Source organism: Meles meles, chromosome 8 (assembly GCF_922984935.1).
Source record: "Meles meles chromosome 8, mMelMel3.1 paternal haplotype, whole genome shotgun sequence".
NCBI classification, from domain to species: Eukaryota; Metazoa; Chordata; class Mammalia; order Carnivora; family Mustelidae; genus Meles; species Meles meles.
In genome coordinates, this window is record NC_060073.1 from 31,300,072 (window position 1) to 31,309,698 (window position 9,627).

A 9,627-nucleotide genomic window follows, 5' to 3' on the forward strand; every position below is an offset into this window, starting at 1 on the left:
ATAGAAACAAACTACTAATATATGCAATGATATGCTGCTAAATGAAAGAAATTGGATCCTAGAGAACACATGTCATATGATTTGATTTATGTAAAATTCTAGTATAGGTGAAACAAATCTTTAGTAATAGAAAGTAGATCAGAGGTAGCCTGTGGCTGGAAAGTCAGTAAAGGGACAGATGGGAGATTTCTGCAGTTGGGATGATTGTTGTGTTGCTGTCCACATTTGTTAAAATTTGTGGAACTGGTCACTGAAGATGGCTTCATTTTATGGCATGTAAATTACACACCAGTAAAGTTGTTATAAATGTAAAAAATAATCAGAGAATAAAAGGACACTCTTAGAAACTGAAAAAATGATGATCTAAAAAAGTTGGAATTTGGGGTGTCTGGCTGGCTCAGTCAGTAGAACATGTGACTCAATCTCAGGGTCATGAGTTTGAGACCCACATTGGGAATAGAGATTACATAGAAAAATAATATCTTAAAAAAGTTAAGTGCAGGGGCGCCTGGGTGGCTCAGTGGGTTAAAGCCTCTGCCTTCGGCTCAGGTCATGATCCCGGGTTCCTGGGATCGAGCCCCACATCGGGCTCTCTGCTTGGTGGGGAGCCTGCTTCTCTTCCTCTCTCTCTCTGCCTGCCTCTCTGCCTACTTGTGATCTCTGTCTGTCAAATAAATAAATAAAATCTTTAAAAAAAAAAAGTTAAGTGCATTTGGGTGGTGCAGTCGGTTAAGTGTCCAACTCTTGGTTTAGCCAAGGTCCTGATCTCAGGGTTGTGGGATTGAGCCCTTTGTGGGGTTCCACACTCAGCTGGAGTCTGCTTGAGATTCTCTTTCCCTTTCCCTCTGTCTGCCCTGCCCCACTCATTCTCTCTCTCAAAATAAATAAATATCTTAAAAAAATTTTTTTAAGTTAAAATTTAAGAGTTAAAAATTAAAGTATAGGAATATATGCAGAAAGTAGAATAAATGGAGAAGTAAATGGGGAAAAGTGGATCAATTCAGGAAGTCCAATATTCAGCCATTAGGAATCCAGTAAAAAGTAGAAGGGTCAAGTAGAAGAAAGTCACCAAAAATTATACATGGAGAATTTCTAGATTTAGGGAGTGGGGGTGGGACACAGATCTCTATGTTGAAAGGAGTCATTAGATGACATGAACAATAAATAAAAACTTACATCAAGCCTCAGAATTGTGAATTGGAGATCACCAGGGGTAAAAAAAGGTTGAAAAGTCTCCAAAGGATAGAAACTAGACTTTAGGAGACAACAAAAATAGGGACAAGAACAAAAGCAGGGACACCAATGTTATGGGCTTGATTGTATCCTCCCAAAAATTAGATGTTGAAGCCCTAACCCTCACTACCTAAGAATATGACTAGATTTGAAGATAGGGTCTTAAAGAGTTAGTTAAGGAAACATGAGGGCAGGTTGGGTCTAATCCAATATGACTGGTGTCCTTCTAAGAAGAGGAGATTTATATATATTATAAATATATATTAAGGGAAGGCCATACAAAAATGTGGAGAGAAGAGGGCCATCTACAAGTAGAGAGGGAGGCCTCAGAAGAAATCAACTTGCTGATCTTGTTCTCAAGGCTTCTATCCTCCAGAATTGTAGGAAAACAAATTTTCATTGTTTAAGGGGAAAAAGAAGATTCTATTGGAAATAAAAGGTCATATGCAAAAGAATTGAATCAGAATGCTATTAGAATTCTTTTTTCTTTTTCTTTTTTTTAGATTTTATTTAAGTTTTCTCTACACCCAATGTGGGGCTCAAAATCATAACCCCGAGATCAAGAGTTCCATGCTCCATGGACTGAGCCAGCCAGACAGGCCAAGAATGCTATTAGAAATCTTAATGGCAATCAGGTGCTGGAAGATATTAGAGCAAAATCTGCAATCTTCCAAGGAAAATTATTTTTAACCTAGAACACCACACACAGCCAAATTACGAATCAAATGTGAAAGGAATGAAGACATTCAGAGGCATGCAAGGACTAGGGTTTGACCTACTCTTCTGAAGTTCCTTTTCCTTTGGGTATGCCTTGGTAGCTGAGGAATAGGACCAATTTCCTGAAATTATTCTCAGTGTGATTATTTTTGATATAACCATTTTAACCTGTTCAAGACTAATTAATGTTAGGAATTATAGGAAAATGAAAAAGATGAATGAAAATGGTAAATAATGAGACATTACAAAGTTTTCAAGAAACAATAACGATATTACTATTATGTGTTAATCTGCATTTATATAACACTTTATAATTGAAAGACATTTAACATGCTCGTATGAACTGAAAGATCATAGCGAAAGTATTTGGCCTAGGAACTGGCACATGATAGATGTTAATGGTATAAGACCCTAAGGTGATCTCCAGTGATCCCTCACTTCTGGTTACTCACACTTTGGTAACTCTCCTCCCCTTGTGTGCTGGTGGAAGTTGTGACTTTTTTCTAACCCATAGAAAGTAGCAGAGGAAATGGGATATCACTGTTGGGATTGTGTTGCATGACATAAGGCTTCGTTTTGCTAGCAGGCTCACACCAGAGATGTCTTTGCTGGCTTGATGAAGTGGCCGTGTTGATGAATCCTATGTGCAGGGAGTTGCAGGCAGCTTCTAGAAACTGCAGGTAGCCTCTGGAGCTGAGGCTGGCCTTTTGCTTCTAACTTATAAGGGCTTTCGTTCCTACAGAGGCAAGGAAACGAATTCTGCCAACAACCTGAGTGAGCCTGAAAGTGGATTCTTCCACACTGAAGCCTGCTGATGAGAACACAGCATGCTCAATGCCCTGACTGCCATCTTGTCAGACCCAGAGAAGAGGACCTTGGTAAACTGTGCCTACACTCTTGACTCAGAGTTACTGAGGTTAGTCAAGTTACTTGTGGGATAATAAATGTGTGTAGCTCGAAAGCACTAAATTCATGGCAATTTGTTATACAGCAAAAGAAAACTACTACAGTGTTCAACAAGTGTTAATGGGCTTGAAATGTAAATGAGGTTAGGGCTACTGTCTAATAGCCTTCTTTCTGACTGTCCTCTTGGTTCTGGACTTTTTAGCCCCTGCCCCACCTCCTCTGGTTTGGTATAAGAAGTTCTGATTGGTCTTGCTTTTTGTCTTAGGATGATTTTCAGTGTGATGTAGAGATCTGCTGATTTTCTTGCTCAACATCTATTGTATAGTAAGAGCATCAGTGTCTTTTGGGGAACTGTCTCTCCCTAACTTCCAGTCGTAATATGCTGCACTCTGGATCCAAGATGGGCACATGAACCAGGCCTGCTCATGAATTGGACCAGGAGAGGCCCTATGACCCACACTTGGCCAGTTAGAATCTGGGTTTTAATGCGTGGGCTTTGGGTTACAGAGGATCTCTTCTCTGCAGTCAAGGAGTAGGTATGATGTAAGCCTGTCGCTCTACCCTTCCCTTGATATGGAGAAAGTCTGTGTGCAGTAGCAAAGTGTTAACACAGACAAGCTTAGTTTAGAAGAACTTGAGATATCAAGTCCCTGAGGACTGTTCCTAACCCCCAGACTTCCCAGTTCTATAGGCCAAATTGAATCAAGTTTTTGTGACTTTCTTTTTTCTTCTTTTTCTTTTTTTAAGTAACTCAATGCCCAACATGGGGCTCGAACTCACAACCTCATGATTGAGAGACTACATGCTACTAAGTCAGCCAGGTGCCCCAAATTTTTGTGACTTTCAACTAGAGTTTAGGCTTCTATCTTTTAAAGACTTTATTTATTTGTGAGAGATAGAGAGAGAAATAGAGAAAGAGTACAAGCGGAGTGGGGGCAGAGACAGACGGAGAGGGACAAGCAGACTCCCTACAGAGCAGGGAGCCTGACGGGACTTGATCTCAGGACCCCGGATCATGACCTGAGCCAAAGTCAGATACTTAACGAACTAAGCCACCCAGGCACCCCAGGCTTCTATCTTTTACACCTTCCTCCTAACCACTCTAACAGGGACTCCTACATCATTTCTTCCAGTCCCTGAGTGAGAAAAATATACATAGAGTCAGCAATGCATGGTAGATAATACAACACTAACTTTGTAAGCGTGTCTCTAATCAACCCCACCTCCTAAATCTTTATGGTTTTAGTCCTCAAACTTCTTCCCCAGATTAGTGTCTCTGTTGGAAACGTATTCACTGAACTGTTAGGACAGGTTCTTCCTTTGGATGATGTGGCTGTTCCAAGTGGTTTTTAAAATTTGTATCTGGGTTTCTTTCACAGTCTTTTCACAGTAATAAAAATCTACGATATTTTTTCAAACCCCTTGAAATTTCACTTACGGGCTTTGCCTAGTAAAATATTACACAAAAATAACTACTAAACCAATTCATTCCCCGCCCCAAAACATTCTTTTTTCAAGAGCATATAAAGAAGTATTTAAAAAACCTTTCAATTGGCCCTAGGGAAACTTGTCTTAAAGTTACTTTTTTTGGGGGCACCTGGGTGGCTCAGTGGGTTAAGCCTCTGCCTTCGGCTCAGGTCATGATCTCAGGGTCCTGGGATCGAGGCCCACATCAGACTCTCCGCTTGGTGGGGAGCCTGCTTCTCCCCCTCCCTCTCTCTGCTTACTTGTGATCTCTCTCTGTCAAATAAATAAATAAAATCTTTTAAAAAAAAGTTACTTTTTTTCTATTAATAAATTTTACTTTTTAGAGCAGTTTCATGTTCAGAGCAAAATCAGTTGGAAAATAGAGAGAGTTCCCAATATCCTGTGTCCCCCTCCCATGAACAACATTCCCTACAACATCCCACACCACAGTGGTACATTTGTTTTAATAGATGAACCTACACTGACATCATTATCACCCAAAGTCCATAGTTTACCTTACAGTTCACGCTTGGTGTTGTGCAATTTACGGATGTGGACAAACATGCAATGAAATGTATCCATTAGAGTGTCATACAGAGTAGTTTCACTGTCCTAAAAATGCCCTCTGCTCCAAATATTCAAACCCCATCCCTGACAACTGCTGATCTTTTTACATTCCTGTAGTCTTGCCTTTCCAGAATGTCGTATAATTGGAATTGACAACGTGTAGACTTTTCAGATTGTCTTCTTTCACTTAGTAACATGTATTGAAAGTTGGTAGTTCATTGCCTTTTTTAGCATTGAATAATATTCCATTATCTTTTTTTTTTAAGATTTTATTCATTTATTTGACAGACAAGTAGGCTGAGAGGCAGGCAGAGACAGAGAGAGGAGGAAGCAGGCTCCCCACTGAGCAGAGAGCCCAATGTGGGGCTCGATCCCAGGACCCTGGGATCATGACCTGAGCCATAGGCAGAGGCTTTAACCCACTGAGCCACCCAGGCGCCCCTAACAGTCCATTATCTTAATGTACCTACTGGTTTATTCGCCTACTGAAGTACATCTTTGTTGCTTCCAAGTTTTGAAAGTTATAAGTAAAGCTGTCATAAACATCTATGTGCAGGCTTTTGTGTGGATATTAGTTTTCAGCTCAATGGGGAGCAGAATGGCTGGATCAAATGGTAAGAATACTTAGTTTTGTAAGAAACTGCCAACTGTTGGAGCACCTGGGTGACTCAGTGGGTTAAGCCTCTGCCTTCGGCTCAGGTCATGATCTCAGGGTCCTGGAATCGAGCCCAGCATGCCGTTCTCTGCTCAGCAGGGAGCCTGCTTCCCACCCCACCGCCCCACAACCCCCGCCCTCTGCCTGCCTCTCTGCCCACTTGCTGTCTCTGTCTGTCAAATAAATAAATAAAATCTTAAGAAAAAAAAAAAAAGAAACTGCCAACTGTCTTTGAAAGTGTACCATCTTGTATTTCAACCAGCAATAAATGAAAGTTCCTGCTGCTCCACATCCACACCAACATTTAGTATTTGTGCTATAGATTTTGACCATTCTAGCAGATGTGTAGGGGTAACTCGGTATTGACTTAATTTCCAATTCTCTAATGACATATGATTTTGATCTCCTTATGTGTCCTCTATACATCTTCTTTGGTAAGGTATCTCTTCTAGTCTTTTGCCCATTAAAAAAATCTGGTTGTTAGTTTCCTTATTGTTGAGTTTTAAGAGTTCTTTGTATAATTTGGACAAGTCTTTTTTTTTTTTTTAAGGTTTTCTTTATTTGAGAGAGAGAGAGAAGGAGAGAGGGAGTGGGGGGAGGAACAGAGGGAGACACACAAGCAGACTCCACACTGAGCGAGGAGCCTGACCCAGGGCTGGATCCCATGACTCTGGGATCATGTCTTGAGCCAAAATCAAGAGTCACACATTTAACTGACTGAGCCAGCCAGGGGGCCTCTGGACAATAGTCCTTTATCAGATGTATCTTTTGCAAATATTTTCTCCTAGTAACTAGCTTGTTTTCCCATTCCCCTGATTTATGTAATTTAAGGAGTATAAATATTAACACTCGTGTATAACTCAATTGAGTCCAAAACAACGTAAGGCGGTTTAAATGTTTAACATGAAGTAATATTTAATAATAACCAGAGTTTATTTATGTGTATGATACTTAGTATTACTTTTTTAAAAGATTTTATTTTTTTAAAAGGTTTTATTCATTTATTTGTCAGAGAGACAGAGAATGAGTGAGTGAGCACAAGCAGGGGGAGCAATGGACAGAGAAGCAGGCTCCCTGCTGAGCAAAGAACCCAATAAGGGGACTTGATCTCAGGAACTTGTATGTATATAAGAAGAATGTTTAACTGAAACAAGCAAGAGAGGGGCGCCTGGTTGGCTCAGTGAGTTAAGTGTCTGCCTTTAGCTCAGGTCGTGATCCCAGCATCTCGGGATTGAGCCCTACGTCGGGTTCCCTGCTCGATGGGGAGCCTATTTCTCTTCCTCCTTCTACCTTTTCCCCTGTTGGAACTCTTTCTCTCAATAAATAAATAAATAAACAAACAAATAAATAAATAAATAAAATCTTTAAGGAAAAAAGAAACAAGCAACAGATAGTTATTTAGTATAAACTTTATTCACATGTATAAAAGTATCTGTAATATGAAATCCATTAAAACCAAAATATAATCAAGGCTGTAGGAAAATGTGCATTCAAAAAAACGGGTTGCTTTTCCCAGATAATGAAAATACTGATATATTTGTATTGGATTGCCTTACACTCTTAAACTGTTAGGTAAACATTTTTAAACAACAAAAAAACTGTTGGTGGAAACACATGGTACAGAAGATTGAAGGCATCAGTATATGTCATACATGATCCTAAATCCCACATAGGCACGATCTATACAATCGTGTTTTTAAAAATTTAAAAATTGGTAGTTTTTAAAAATTACAGAAATTCTGGACACTCCTCTAATAGTATAAGTGCCATACATAATGTTTCAAAGCAAACTAATAACTAATAAAAATGTAATTCACATTCAACTAGAACAAAAGCAATGGGAATAATATAAAACTGAACTTTTGAGCAACACTAACAAAACTTTTCTTATCAAAAAATTCTCTTGTGCATAGAGGAAAAGTACACACACATAAATTATCTGAGAAATGGAAAAAATCGGTTAGAATTTGACAGGTCAATGGGAAACCAAAGACACAGAGAACACTGTTGCTCCAAGAGTTTTAATGGTTCCAAGAGTTTTTACCCCATCCTGTATTCACTCAGAAAGCATGTTATTAACTAGATGCAAAACTTTGACACAGTTGGTGCTCTCTTTGATTTTTTTTTTTTGCTTGAAAAAAAAAGAATATTCTGTATAGAATTATATACTTTATTGAAAGTATAACCTTATAAATGTGTATTTGTCTTTTTTTCCGGTTCAATTCCCTTTTCATACCCATGTTCCACTATCTCCTGATTGTAATGGGGTGGTTGTAACGATCTGATTAAATACAAAGTTTATATCAAAATAGATTTAATGGTTAACACTATCAGTTGCTTGGGGGAAGAAATAACAAAACAAATATTAAAAAAAAAAACAACAACCTACCAAAATTACAACAGGAATGCAAAATGGTGAATGAGACAGAAATAAATACATGTCAATAATTTTATATTCGGATAGTTTTCTTTCAATCATTATAAGCATTTACCAGTCGTGGAATTAACTAAGTTATATTAGTTTCAGATGTACAACATGTTGGTTCAACAATTCTACACATTACTCACTGCTCGCTGTGATAAGTGTAGTCACCATCTGTCTCAAAACAACGTTATTAAATATTACTGATTATATTTCCTATGGTGTACTTTTCATCCTTGTGACTTATTTTATAACTAGAAGTTTATCCCTTTTAATCTTTTTTACCTATCTCACTCATCCTCCTACACCCTCGTCCCCTCTGGCAACCATCAATTTGTTCTCTGCATTTAAGAGTCTGTTTCTTAGATTCTACCTTGAAGTGAAATAATTTGGTATTTGTTTTTCTCTGTCTGACTTATTTCAATGAGCATAATACAGAATAGGTCCATCCATGTTGTCATAAACGGTAAGATATCATCCTTTTTTATGGCTGAGTGATATTCCACTATATATACCACATCTTCTATAACCATCTGTTGACACCTGTGTTGCACTTATGTCTTGGCTGTGATAAACTGCTGCAATACACGCAGAGGTGCATATATCTTTTCAACTGTATCTAGTGTTTTCATTTTCCTGGGTAAACACCCAGTAGTGGAATTACTGGATCATTTGGTATTTCTACTTTTCATTTTTTGAGAACCTCCATACTCTTCCACAATGACTACACTAATTTTACACTCCCACCAACAGTGCACGAGGTCCCTTTTGCTCCACAGCCTTGCTAATACCTGTTATTTCTTGTCCTTTTGATACTGGCCATTGAGACAAGTATAAGGTGATATCTCATTGCAGTTTTGATTTGCCTTTCCCTGATGATTAATGATGCTGAGCTTCTTTTCATGTGTCTGCTGGCCCTCTGCATGTCCTCGGGAAAAATGTCTATTCAACTCCTTTGCCCGTTTTTAAATTCTACTGTTCAGTGTTGAGTTGTATAAGCTCTTTATGTATTTTGGATATCAACTCCTTATTGAAGGTATCATTTACAAACACCTCCCATTCTGTAGGTTGCTTCTTCGTTTTGTTGATGGTTTCCTTTGTTGTGCAGCAGCTTTTTGGTGTAGTCCCATATCATATTTTCCTTTGTATAAAGTATTTTGAGCTCAACGTTGGATGTTCTACAAATACCAGTGACTTCACAGTCTTTATGATGAATTCTGGATTAATTCAAGTTAGAGCAACAGTTCTACACTAAGCGATGGCCTATAACAAATCTAGGCTACTGCTGGGAGAAAGGGGTGGTCATAGGTTCTAAAGATAGCTTTATAATTAGGCTCTTGTGAGTCAGTGGTAGTAAACAAGTTCAAGGAATATTTGAATTATGATTCAATAAGAGATACATCCTGTCTTTTTTTTTTTTTTAAAGATTTCATTTATTTATTTGACAGAGAGAGAGAGATTACAAGCAGAAGGAGCAGTAGGGGCAGAGGGAGAAGCAGGCTCCCCTCTGAGCAGGGAACCTGATTCAGGGCTCAGTCCCAGGACACTGTGATCATGACCTGAGCTAAAGGCAGACGCCCCACGGACTGAGCCACCCAGACACCCCGAGAGAACAGTTTCAACACCCTAAATAGTTCTTCCCCATCATAATTGTTATTAA